The sequence below is a fragment of the Cibotium barometz genome, chromosome 3, assembly GCF_041138505.1.
Source record: "Cibotium barometz isolate CiBa-2024 chromosome 3, ASM4113850v1, whole genome shotgun sequence".
In the NCBI taxonomy this organism is placed as follows: domain Eukaryota; kingdom Viridiplantae; phylum Streptophyta; class Polypodiopsida; order Cyatheales; family Cibotiaceae; genus Cibotium; species Cibotium barometz.
The window spans coordinates 51,034,674-51,048,022 of record NC_141048.1 but is presented as its reverse complement, the minus strand read 5'-3'; positions in this window follow the sequence as shown (position 1 = coordinate 51,048,022).

The window sequence follows — 13,349 nt, the reverse complement described above, 5'->3', positions numbered from 1 at the left end:
TTTGAAGGGTGCACATTCTCTGTTTTACGTGCTTCACTTGAACTACTCAATATACAAACAGTTTATGGATGGAGCAATGCAAGTCTTGACGCATTATTGAAGTAAGCATTCTAACTTACAAATTTGAATTAGTGGTTTAAGGTTTAGGATTTAAGACTAATTATAATTGATGATATTGGATGCAGGCTATTATCAAACATGCTTCCAAAGGGAAATAGACTACCCACCTCAAAAGACATAGCGAGGCGCTATGTGACATCTCTTGGAGGATTGGATTATGATCGCATACATGCATGCGTCAATGATTGCATTCTCTTTCATGGGACGCATAAGGAGGCTCGACATTGTCCCACTTGTGGTGAAGCAAGGTATAGAACAGATATGAAGAGTTTTGATGTACCTCGTAAAGTCTTGCGACACTTTCCTATAATTTCTCGCATCAAACACATGTTCAAGTGCAAATCCATAGCAAGGCTCATGTCATGGCATTCCTCACATCGATCGGATGATGGCATGTGGAGAATTCCCGCAGACACTCCTGCTTGGAAGCATATTGAAGATGAGTGGTTCGTACATAGGATGTCATCAACCTCTTCAAGTAGTTCTGGGAAAGATGAGACAATGCGTCATCGTAATCGTGATGTGTGGTTGGGACAACGGATCAAATGTATGTGTAATCGATGTCAAGGATGCATTGTACGAGCACGTCGAATTACCTTGAATTACATCTCCATGTATGGAGAATGGAATCAAACAGGTTTAGAGGTGAGTAGATGTAAATTGATGGTATTCAAATGACTCATGGTATCCAAATTAAATTAATAGAGTTGTAATATATAAACTCTAATTGAAGCAAGATGCAGTACCACACCCTAACATGGTGCCCTACGCGCGACGAGAGCACGCAAAGCATCGACGAGATGATGCTGGAGCTTTGGGATCTATTGTCAGAGATGAGTGGGAAAGGGATGACAATAGCCCTGCACCCCACGAAGTTGTGGAAGAGGAAGTGCTTGATGATATGGTGCGGAATCTTTTTAAGGATGATCCCAAAGGTATGGACGACGATGATATGGAACAAGAGCATCTTTACAAGGCTTCATCGACACCGGTGTTTGAAGGGTGCACATTCTCTGTTTTACGTGCTTCACTTGAACTACTCAATATACAAACAGTTTATGGATGGAGCAATGCAAGTCTTGACGCATTATTGAAGTAAGCATTCTAACTTACAAATTTGAATTAGTGGTTTAAGGTTTAGGATTTAAGACTAATTATAATTGATGATATTGGATGCAGGCTATTATCAAACATGCTTCCGAGGGGAAATAGACTACCCACCTCAAGAGACATAGCGAGGCGCTATGTGACATCTCTTGGAGGATTGGATTATGATCGCATACATGCATGCGTCAATGATTGCATTCTCTTTCGTGGGACGCATAAGGAGGCTCGACATTGTCCCACTTGTGGTGAAGCAAGGTATAGAACAGATATGAAGAGTTTTGATGTACCTCGTAAAGTCTTGCGACACTTTCCTATAATTTCTCGCATCAAACACATGTTCAAGTGCAAATCCATAGCAGAGCTCATGTCATGGCATTCCTCGCATCGATCGGATGATGGCATGTGGAGAATTCCCGCAGACACTCCTGCTTGGAATCATATTGAAGATGAGTGGTTCGTACATAGGATGTCATCAACCTCTTCAAGCAGTTTTGGGAAAGATGAGACAATGCGTCATCGTAATCGCGATGTGTGGTTGGGACAACGGATCAAATGTATGTGTAATCGATGTCAAGGATGCATTGTACGAGCACGTCGAATTACCTTGAATCACATCTCCATGTATGGAGAATGGAATCAAACAGGTTTAGAGGTGAGTAGATGTAAATTGATGGTATTCAAATGACTCATGGTATCCAAATTAAATTAATAGAGTTGTAATATATAAACTCTAATTGAAGCAGGATGTAGTACCACACCCTAACATGGTGTCCTACGCGCGACGAGAGCACGCAAAGCGTCGACGAGATGATGCTGGAGCTTCGGGATCTATTGTTAGAGATGAGTGGGAAAGGGATGACAATAGCCCTGCACCCCACGAAGTTGTGGAAGAGGAAGTGCTTGATGATATGGTGCGAAATCTTTTTAAGGATGATCCCAAAGGTATGGACGACGATGATATGGAACAAGAGCATCTTTACAAGGCTTCATCGACACCGGTGTTTGAAGGGTGCACATTCTCTGTTTTACGTGCTTCACTTGAACTACTCAATATACAAACAGTTTATGGATGGAGCAATGCAAGTCTTGACGCATTATTGAAGTAAGCATTCTAACTTACAAATTTGAATTAGTGGTTTAAGGTTTAGGATTTAAGACTAATTATAATTGATGATATTGGATGCAGGCTATTATCAAACATGCTTCCAAAGGGAAATAGACTACCCACCTCAAAAGACATAGCGAGGCGCTATGTGACATCTCTTGGAGGATTGGATTATGATCGCATACATGCATGCGTCAATGATTGCATTCTCTTTCATGGGACGCATAAGGAGGCTCGACATTGTCCCACTTGTGGTGAAGCAAGGTATAGAACAGATATGAAGAGTTTTGATGTACCTCGTAAAGTCTTGCGACACTTTCCTATAATTTCTCGCATCAAACACATGTTCAAGTGCAAATCCATAGCAAGGCTCATGTCATGGCATTCCTCACATCGATCGGATGATGGCATGTGGAGAATTCCCGCAGACACTCCTGCTTGGAAGCATATTGAAGATGAGTGGTTCGTACATAGGATGTCATCAACCTCTTCAAGTAGTTCTGGGAAAGATGAGACAATGCGTCATCGTAATCGTGATGTGTGGTTGGGACAACGGATCAAATGTATGTGTAATCGATGTCAAGGATGCATTGTACGAGCACGTCGAATTACCTTGAATTACATCTCCATGTATGGAGAATGGAATCAAACAGGTTTAGAGGTGAGTAGATGTAAATTGATGGTATTCAAATGACTCATGGTATCCAAATTAAATTAATAGAGTTGTAATATATAAACTCTAATTGAAGCAAGATGCAGTACCACACCCTAACATGGTGCCCTACGCGCGACGAGAGCACGCAAAGCATCGACGAGATGATGCTGGAGCTTTGGGATCTATTGTCAGAGATGAGTGGGAAAGGGATGACAATAGCCCTGCACCCCACGAAGTTGTGGAAGAGGAAGTGCTTGATGATATGGTGCGGAATCTTTTTAAGGATGATCCCAAAGGTATGGACGACGATGATATGGAACAAGAGCATCTTTACAAGGCTTCATCGACACCGGTGTTTGAAGGGTGCACATTCTCTGTTTTACGTGCTTCACTTGAACTACTCAATATACAAACAGTTTATGGATGGAGCAATGCAAGTCTTGACGCATTATTGAAGTAAGCATTCTAACTTACAAATTTGAATTAGTGGTTTAAGGTTTAGGATTTAAGACTAATTATAATTGATGATATTGGATGCAGGCTATTATCAAACATGCTTCCGAGGGGAAATAGACTACCCACCTCAAGAGACATAGCGAGGCGCTATGTGACATCTCTTGGAGGATTGGATTATGATCGCATACATGCATGCGTCAATGATTGCATTCTCTTTCGTGGGACGCATAAGGAGGCTCGACATTGTCCCACTTGTGGTGAAGCAAGGTATAGAACAGATATGAAGAGTTTTGATGTACCTCGTAAAGTCTTGCGACACTTTCCTATAATTTCTCGCATCAAACACATGTTCAAGTGCAAATCCATAGCAGAGCTCATGTCATGGCATTCCTCACATCGATCGGATGATGGCATGTGGAGAATTCCCGCAGACACTCCTGCTTTGAAGCATATTGAAGATGAGTGGTTCGTACATAGGATGTCATCAACCTCTTCAAGCAGTTCCGGGAAAGATGAGACAATGCGTCATCGTAATCGCGATGTGTGGTTGGGACAACGGATCAAATGTCTGTGTAATCGATGTCAAGGATGCATTGTACGAGCACGTCGAATTACCTTGAATCACATCTCTATGTATGGAGAATGGAATCAAACAGGTTTAGAGGTGAGTAGATGTAAATTGATGGTATTCAAATGACTCATGGTATCCAAATTAAATTAATAGAGTTGTAATATATAAACTCTAATTGAAGCAGGATGCAGTACCACACCCTAACATGGTACCCTACGCGCGACGAGAGCACGCAAAGCGTCGACGAGATGATGCTGGAGCTTCGGGATCTATTGTCAGAGATGAGTGGGAAAGGGATGAAAATAGCCCTGCACCCCACGAAGTTGTGGAAGAGGAAGTGCTTGATGATATGGTGCGGAATCTTTTTAAGGATGATCCCAAAGGTATGGACGACGATGATATGGAACAAGAGCATCTTTACAAGGCTTCATCGACACCGGTGTTTGAAGGGTGCACATTCTCTGTTTTACGTGCTTCACTGGAACTACTCAATATACAAACAGTTTATGGATGGAGCAATGCAAGTCTTGACGCATTATTGAAGTAAGCATTCTAACTTACAAATTTGAATTAGTGGTTTAACGTTTAGGATTTAAGACTAATTATAATTGATGATATTGGATGCAGGCTATTATCAAACATGCTTCCAAAGGGAAATAGACTACCCACCTCAAGAGACATAGCGAGGCGCTATGTGACATCTCTTGGAGGATTGGATTATGATCGCATACATGCATGCATCAATGATTGCATTCTCTTTCGTGGGATGCATAAGGAGGCTCGACATTGTTCCACTTGTGGTGAAGCAAGGTATAGAACAGATATGAAGAGTTTTGATGTACCTCGTAAAGTCTTGCGACACTTTCCTATAATTTCTCGCATCAAACACATGTTCAAGTGAAAATCCATAGCAGAGCTCATGTCATGGCATTCCTCGCAGCGATCGGATGATGGCATGTGGAGAATTCCCGCAGACACTCCTGCTTGGAAGCATATTGAAGATGAGTGGTTCGTACATAGGATGTCATCAACCTCTTCAAGCAGTTCTGGGAAAGATGAGACAATGCGTCATCGTAATCGCGATGTGTGGTTGGGACAACGGATCAAATGTATGTGTAATCGATGTCAAGGATGCATTGTACGAGCACGTCGAATTACCTTGAATTACATCTCCATGTATGGAGAATGGAATCAAACAGGTTTAGAGGTGAGTAGATGTAAATTGATGGTATTCAAATGACTCATGGTATCCAAATTAAATTAATAGAGTTGTAATATATAAACTCTAATTGAAGCAGGATGCAGTACCACACCCTAACATGGTGCCCTACGCGTGACGAGAGCACGCAAAGCATCGACGAGATGATGCTGGAGCTTCGGGATCTATTGTTAGAGATGAGTGGGAAAGGGATGACAATAGCCCTGCACCCCACGAAGTTGTGGAAGAGGAAGTGCTTGATGATATGGTGCGGAATCTTTTTAAGGATGATCCCAAAGGTATGGACGACGATGATATGGAACAAGAGCATCTTTACAAGGCTTCATCGACACTGGTGTTTGAAGGGTGCACATTCTCTGTTTTACGTGCTTCACTTGAACTACTCAATATACAAACAGTTTATGGATGGAGCAATGCAAGTCTTGACGCATTATTGAAGTAAGCATTCTAACTTACAAATTTGAATTAGTGGTTTAAGGTTTAGGATTTAAGACTAATTATAATTGATGATATTGGATGCACGCTATTATCAAACATGCTTTCAAAGGGAAATAGACTACCCACCTCAAGAGACATAGCGAGGCGCTATGTGACATCTCTTGGAGGATTGGATTATGATCGCATACATGCATGCGTCAATGATTGCATTCTCTTTCGTGGGACGCATAAGGAGGCTCGACATTGTCCCACTTGTGGTGAAGCAAGGTATAGAACAGATATGAAGGGTTTTGATGTACCTCGTAAAGTCTTGCGACACTTTCCTATAATTTCTCGCATCAAACACATGTTCAAGTGCAAATCCATAGCAGAGCTCATGTCATGGCATTCCTCACATCGATCGGATGATGGCATGTGGAGAATTCCCGCAGACACTCCTGCTTGGAAGCATATTGAAGATGAGTGGTTCGTACATAGGATGTCATCAACCTCTTCAAGCAGTTCTGGGAAAGATGAGACAATGCGTCATCGTAATCGCGATGTGTGGTTGGGACAACGGATCAAATGTATGTGTAATCGATGTCAAGGATGCATTGTACGAGCACGTCGAATTACCTTGAATTACATCTCCATGTATGGAGAATGGAATCAAACAGGTTTAGAGGTGAGTAGATGTAAATTGATGGTATTCAAATGACTCATGGTATCCAAATTAAATTAATAGAGTTGTAATATATAAACTCTAATTGAAGCAGGATGCAGTACCACACCCTAACATGGTGCCCTACGCGCGATGAGAGCACGCAAAGCGTCGACGAGATGATGCTGGAGCTTCGGGATCTATTGTTAGAGATGAGTGGGAAAGGGATGACAATAGCCCTGCACCCCACGAAGTTGTGGAAGAGGAAGTGCTTGATGATATGGTGCGGAATATTTTTAAGGATGATCCCAAAGGTATGGACGACGATGATATGGAACAAGAGCATCTTTACAAGGCTTCATCGACACCGGTGTTTGAAGGGTGCACATTCTCTGTTTTACGTGCTTCACTTGAACTACTCAATATACAAACAGTTTATGGATGGAGCAATGCAAGTCTTGACGCATTATTCAAGTAAGCATTCTAACTTACAAATTTGAATTAGTGGTTTAAGGTTTAGGATTTAAGACTAATTATAATTGATGATATTGGATGCAGGCTATTATCAAACATGCTTCCAAAGGGAAATAGACTACCCACCTCAAGAGACATAGTGAGGCGCTATGTGACATCTCTTGGAGGATTGGATTATGATCGCATACATGCATGCATCAATGATTGCATTCTCTTTCGTGGGATGCATAAGGAGGCTCGACATTGTCCCACTTGTGGTGAAGCAAGGTATAGAACAGATATGAAGAGTTTTGATGTACCTCGTAAAGTCTTGCGACACTTTCCTATAATTTCTCGCATCAAACACATGTTCAAGTGCAAATCCATAGCAGAGCTCATGTCATGGCATTCCTCACATCGATCGGATGATGGCATGTGGAGAATTCCCGCAGACACTCCTGCTTGGAAGCATATTGAAGATGAGTGGTTTGTACATAGGATGTCATCAACCTCTTCAAGCAGTTTTGGGAAAGATGAGACAATGCGTCATCGTAATCGCGATGTGTGGTTGGGACAACGGATCAAATGTATGTGTAATCGATGTCAAGGATGCATTGTACGAGCACGTCGAATTACCTTGAATCACATCTCCATGTATGGAGAATGGAATCAAACAGGTTTAGAGGTGAGTAGATGTATATTGATGGTATTCAAATGACTCATGGTATCCAAATTAAATTAATACAGTTGTAATATATAAACTCTAATTGAAGCAGGATGTAGTACCACACCCTAACATGGTGTCCTACGCGCGACGAGAGCACGCAAAGCGTCGACGAGATGATGCTGGAGCTTCGGGATCTATTGTCAGAGATGAGTGGGAAAGGGATTACAATAGCCCTGCACCCCACGAAGTTGTGGAAGAGGAAGTGCTTGATGATATGATGCGGAATCTTTTTAAGGATGATCCCAAAGGTATGGACGACGATGATATGGAACAAGAGCATCTTTACAAGGCTTCATCGACACCGGTGTTTGAAGGGTGCACATTCTCTGTTTTACGTGCTTCACTTGAACTACTCAATATACAAACAGTTTATGGATGGAGCAATGCAAGTCTTGATGCATTATTGAAGTAAGCATTCTAACTTACAAATTTGAATTAGTGGTTTAAGGTTTAGGATTTAAGACTAATTATAATTGATGATATTGGATGCAGGCTATTATCAAACATGCTTCCGAAGGGAAATAGACTACCCACCTCAAGAGACATAGCGAGGCGCTATGTGACATCTCTTGGAGGATTGGATTATGATCGCATACATGCATGCATCAATGATTGCATTCTCTTTCGTGGGATGCATAAGGAGGCTCGACATTGTCCCACTTGTGGTGAAGCAAGGTATAGAACAGATATGAAGAGTTTTGATGTACCTCGTAAAGTCTTGCGACACTTTCCTATAATTTCTCGCATCAAACACATGTTCAAGTGCAAATCCATAGCAGAGCTCATGTCATGGCATTCCTCACATCGATCGGATGATGGCATGTGGATAATTCCCGGAGACACTCCTGCTTGGAAGCATATTGAAGATGAGTGGTTTGTACATAGGATGTCATCAACCTCTTCAAGCAGTTTTGGGAAAGATGAGACAATGCGTCATCGTAATCGCGATGTGTGGTTGGGACAACAGATCAAATGTATGTGTAATAGATGTCAAGGATGCATTGTACGAGCACGTCGAATTACCTTGAATCACATCTCCATGTATGGAGAATGGAATCAAACAGGTTTGGAGGTGAGTAGATGTAAATTGATGGTATTCAAATGACTCATGGTATCCAAATTAAATTAATAGAGTTGTAATATATAAACTCTAATTTAAGCAGGATGTAGTACCACACCCTAACATGGTGTCCTACGTGCGACGAGAGCACGCAAAGCGTCGACGAGATGATGCTGGAGCTTCGGGATCTATTATCAGAGATGAGTGGGAAAGGGATGACAATAGCCCTGCACCCCACGAAGTTGTGGAAGAGGAAGTGCTTGATGATATGGTGCGGAATCTTTTTAAGGATGATCCCAAAGGTATGGACGACGATGATATGGAACAAGAGCATCTTTACAAGGCTTCATCGACACCGGTGTTTGAAGGGTGCACATTCTCTGTTTTACGTGCTTCACTTGAACTACTCAATATACAAACAGTTTATGGATGGAGCAATGCAAGTCTTGACGCATTATTGAAGTAAGCATTCTAACTTACAAATTTGAATTAGTGGTTTAAGGTTTAGGATTTAAGACTAATTATAATTGATGATATTACATGCAGGCTATTATCAAACATGCTTCCGAAGGGAAATAGACTACCCACCTCAAGAGACATAGCGAGGCGCTATGTGACATCTCTTGGAGGATTGGATTATGATCGCATACATGCATGCGTCAATGATTGCATTCTCTTTCGTGGGATGCATAAGGAGGCTCGACATTGTCCCACTTGTGGTGAAGCAAGGTATAGAACAGATATGAAGAGTTTTGATGTACCTCGTAAAGTCTTGCGACACTTTCCTATAATTTCTCGCATCAAACACATGTTCAAGTGCAAATCCATAGCAGAGCTCATGTCATGGCATTCCTCGCAGCGATCGGATGATGGCATGTGGAGAATTCCCGCAGACACTCCTGCTTGGAAGCATATTGAAGATGAGTAGTTTGTACATAGGATGTCATCAACCTCTTCAAGCAGTTCTGGGAAAGATGAGACAATGCGTCATCGTAATCGCGATGTGTGGTTGGGACAACGAATCAAATGTATGTGTAATCGATGTCAAGGATGCATTGTACGAGCACGTCGAATTACCTTGAATTACATCTCCATGTATGGAGAATGGAATCAAACAGGTTTAGAGGTGAGTAGATGTAAATTGATGGTATTCAAATGACTCATGGTATCCAAATTAAATTAATAGAGTTGTAATATATAAACTCTAATTGAAGCAAGATGCAGTACCACACCCTAACATGGTGCCCTACGCGCGACGAGAGCACGCAAAGCATCGACGAGATGATGCTGGAGCTTTGGGATCTATTGTTAGAGATGAGTGGGAAAGGGATGACAATAGCCCTGCACCCCACGAAGTTGTGGAAGAGGAAGTGCTTGATGATATGGTGCGGAATCTTTTTAAGGATGATCCCAAAGGTATGGACGACGATGATATGGAACAAGAGCATCTTTACAAGGCTTCATCGACACCGGTGTTTTAAGGGTGCACATTCTCTGTTTTACGTGCTTCACTTGAACTACTCAATATACAAACAGTTTATGGATGGAGCAATGCAAGTCTTGACGCATTATTGAAGTAAGCATTCTAACTTACAAATTTGAATTAGTGGTTTAAGGTTTAGGATTTAAGACTAATTATAATTGATGATATTGGATGCAGGCTATTATCAAACATGCTTTCAAAGGGAAATAGACTACCCACCTCAAGAGACATAGCGAGGCGCTATGTGACATCTCTTGGAGGATTGGATTATGATCGCATACATGCATGCGTCAATGATTGCATTCTCTTTCGTGGGACGCATAAGGAGGCTCGACATTGTCCCACTTGTGGTGAAGCAAGGTATAGAACAGATATGAAGAGTTTTGATGTACCTCATAAAGTCTTGCGACACTTTCCTATAATTTCTCGCATCAAACACATGTTCAAGTGAAAATCCATAGCAGAGCTCATGTCATGGCATTCCTCACATCGATCGGATGATGGCATGTGGAGAATTCCCGCAGACACTCCTGCTTGGAAGCATATTGAAGATGAGTGGTTCGTACATAGGATGTCATCAACCTCTTCAAGCAGTTCTGGGAAAGATGAGACAATGTGTCATCGTAATCGCGATGTGTGGTTGGGACAACGGATCAAATGTATGTGTAATCGATGTCAAGGATGCATTGTATGAGCACGTCGAATTACCTTGAATTACATCTCCATGTATGGAGAATGGAATCAAACAGGTTTAGAGGTGAGTAGATGTAAATTGATGGTATTCAAATGACTCATGGTATCCAAATTAAATTAATAGAGTTGTAATATATAAACTCTAATTGAAGCAAGATGCAGTACCACACCCTAACATGGTGTCCTACGCGCGATGAGAGCACGCAAAGCGTCGACGAGATGATGCTGGAGCTTCGGGATCTATTGTTAGAGATGAGTGGGAAAGGGATGACAATAGCCCTGCACCCCACGAAGTTGTGGAAGAGGAAGTGCTTGATGATATGGTGCGGAATCTTTTTAAGGATGATCCCAAAGGTATGGACGACGATGATATGGAACAAGAGCATCTTTACAAGGCTTCATCGACACCGGTGTTTGAAGGGTGCACATTCTCTGTTTTACGTGCTTCACTTGAACTACTCAATATACAAATAGTTTATGGATGGAGCAATGCAAGTCTTGACGCATTATTGAAGTAAGCATTCTAACTTACAAATTTGAATTAGTGGTTTAAGGTTTAGGATTTAAGACTAATTATAATTGATGATATTGGATGCAGGCTATTATCAAACATGCTTTCAAAGGGAAATAGACTACCCACCTCAAGAGACATAGCGAGGCGCTATGTGACATCTCTTGGAGGATTGGATTATGATCGCATACATGCATGCGTCAATGATTGCATTCTCTTTCGTGGGACGCATAAGGAGGCTCGACATTGTCCCACTTGTGGTGAAGCAAGGTATAGAACAGATATGAAGAGTTTTGATGTACCTCGTAAAGTCTTGCGACACTTTCCTATAATTTCTCGCATCAAACACATGTTCAAGTGCAAATCCATAGCAGAGCTCATGTCATGGCATTCCTCACATCGATGGGATGATGGCATGTGGAGAATTCCCGCAGACACTCCTGCTTGGAAGCATATTGAAGATGAGTGGTTCGTACATAGGAGGTCATCAACCTCTTCAAGCAGTTCTGGGAAAGATGAGACAATGCGTCATCGTAATCGCGATGTGTGGTTGGGACAACGGATCAAATGTATGTGTAATCGATGTCAAGGATGCATTGTACGAGCACATCGAATTACCTTGAATTACATCTCCATGTATGGAGAATGGAATCAAACAGGTTTAGAGGTGAGTAGATGTAAATTGATAGTATTCAAATGACTCATGGTATCCAAATTAAATTAATAGAGTTGTAATATATAAACTCTAATTGAAGCAGGATGCAGTACCACACCCTAACATGGTGCCCTACGCGCGACGAGAGCACGCAATGCGTCGACAAGATGATGCTGGAGCTTCGGGATCTATTGTTAGAGATGAGTGGGAAAGGGATGACAATAGCCCTGCACCCCACGAAGTTGTGGAAGAGGAAGTGCTTGATGATATGGTGCGGAAACTTTTTAAGGATGATCCCAAAGGTATGGACGGCGATGATATGGAACAAGAGCATCTTTACAAGGCTTCATCGACACCGGTGTTTGAAGGGTGCACATTCTCTGTTTTACGTGCTTCACTTGAACTACTCAATATACAAACAGTTTATGGATGGAGCAATGCAAGTCTTGACGCATTATTGAAGTAAGCATTCTAACTTACAAATTTGAATTAGTGGTTTAAGGTTTAGGATTTAAGACTAATTATAATTGATGATATTGGATGCAGGATTTTATCAAACATGCTTTCAAAGGGAAATAGACTACCCACCTCAAGAGACATAGCGAGGCGCTATGTGACATCTCTTGGAGGATTGGATTATGATCGCATACATGCATGCGTCAATGATTGCATTCTCTTTCGTGGGACGCATAAGGAGGCTCGACATTGTCCCACTTGTGATGAAGCAAGGTATAGAACAGATATGAAGAGTTTTGATGTACCTCGTAAAGTCTTGCGACACTTTCCTATAATTTCTCGCATCAAACACATGTTCAAGTGCAAATCCATAGCAGAGCTCATGTCATGGCATTCCTCACATCGATCGGATGATGGCATGTGGAGAATTCCCGCCGCAGACACTCCTGCTTGGAAGCATATTGAAGATGAGTGGTTCGTACATAGGATGTCATCAACCTCTTCAAGCAGTTCTGGGAAAGATGAGACAATGCGTCATCGTAATCGCGATGTGTGGTTGGGACAACGGATCAAATGTATGTGTAATCTATGTCAAGGATGCATTGTATGAGCACGTTGAATTACCTTGAATTACATCTCCATGTATGGAGAATGGAATCAAACAGGTTTAGAGGTGAGTAGATGTAAATTGATGGTATTCAAATGACTCATGGTATCCAAATTAAATTAATAGAGTTGTAATATATAAACTCTAATTGAAGCAGGATGCAGTACCACACCCTTACATGGTGCCCTACGCGCGATGAGAGCACGCAAAGCGTCGACGAGATGATGCTGAAGCTTCGGGATCTATTGTTAGAGATGAGTGGGAAAGGGATGACAATAGCCCTGCACCCCACGAAGTTGTGGAAGAGGAAGTGCTTGATGATATGGTGCGGAATCTTTTTAAGGATGATCCCAAAGGTATGGACGACGATGATATGGAACAAGAGCATCTTTA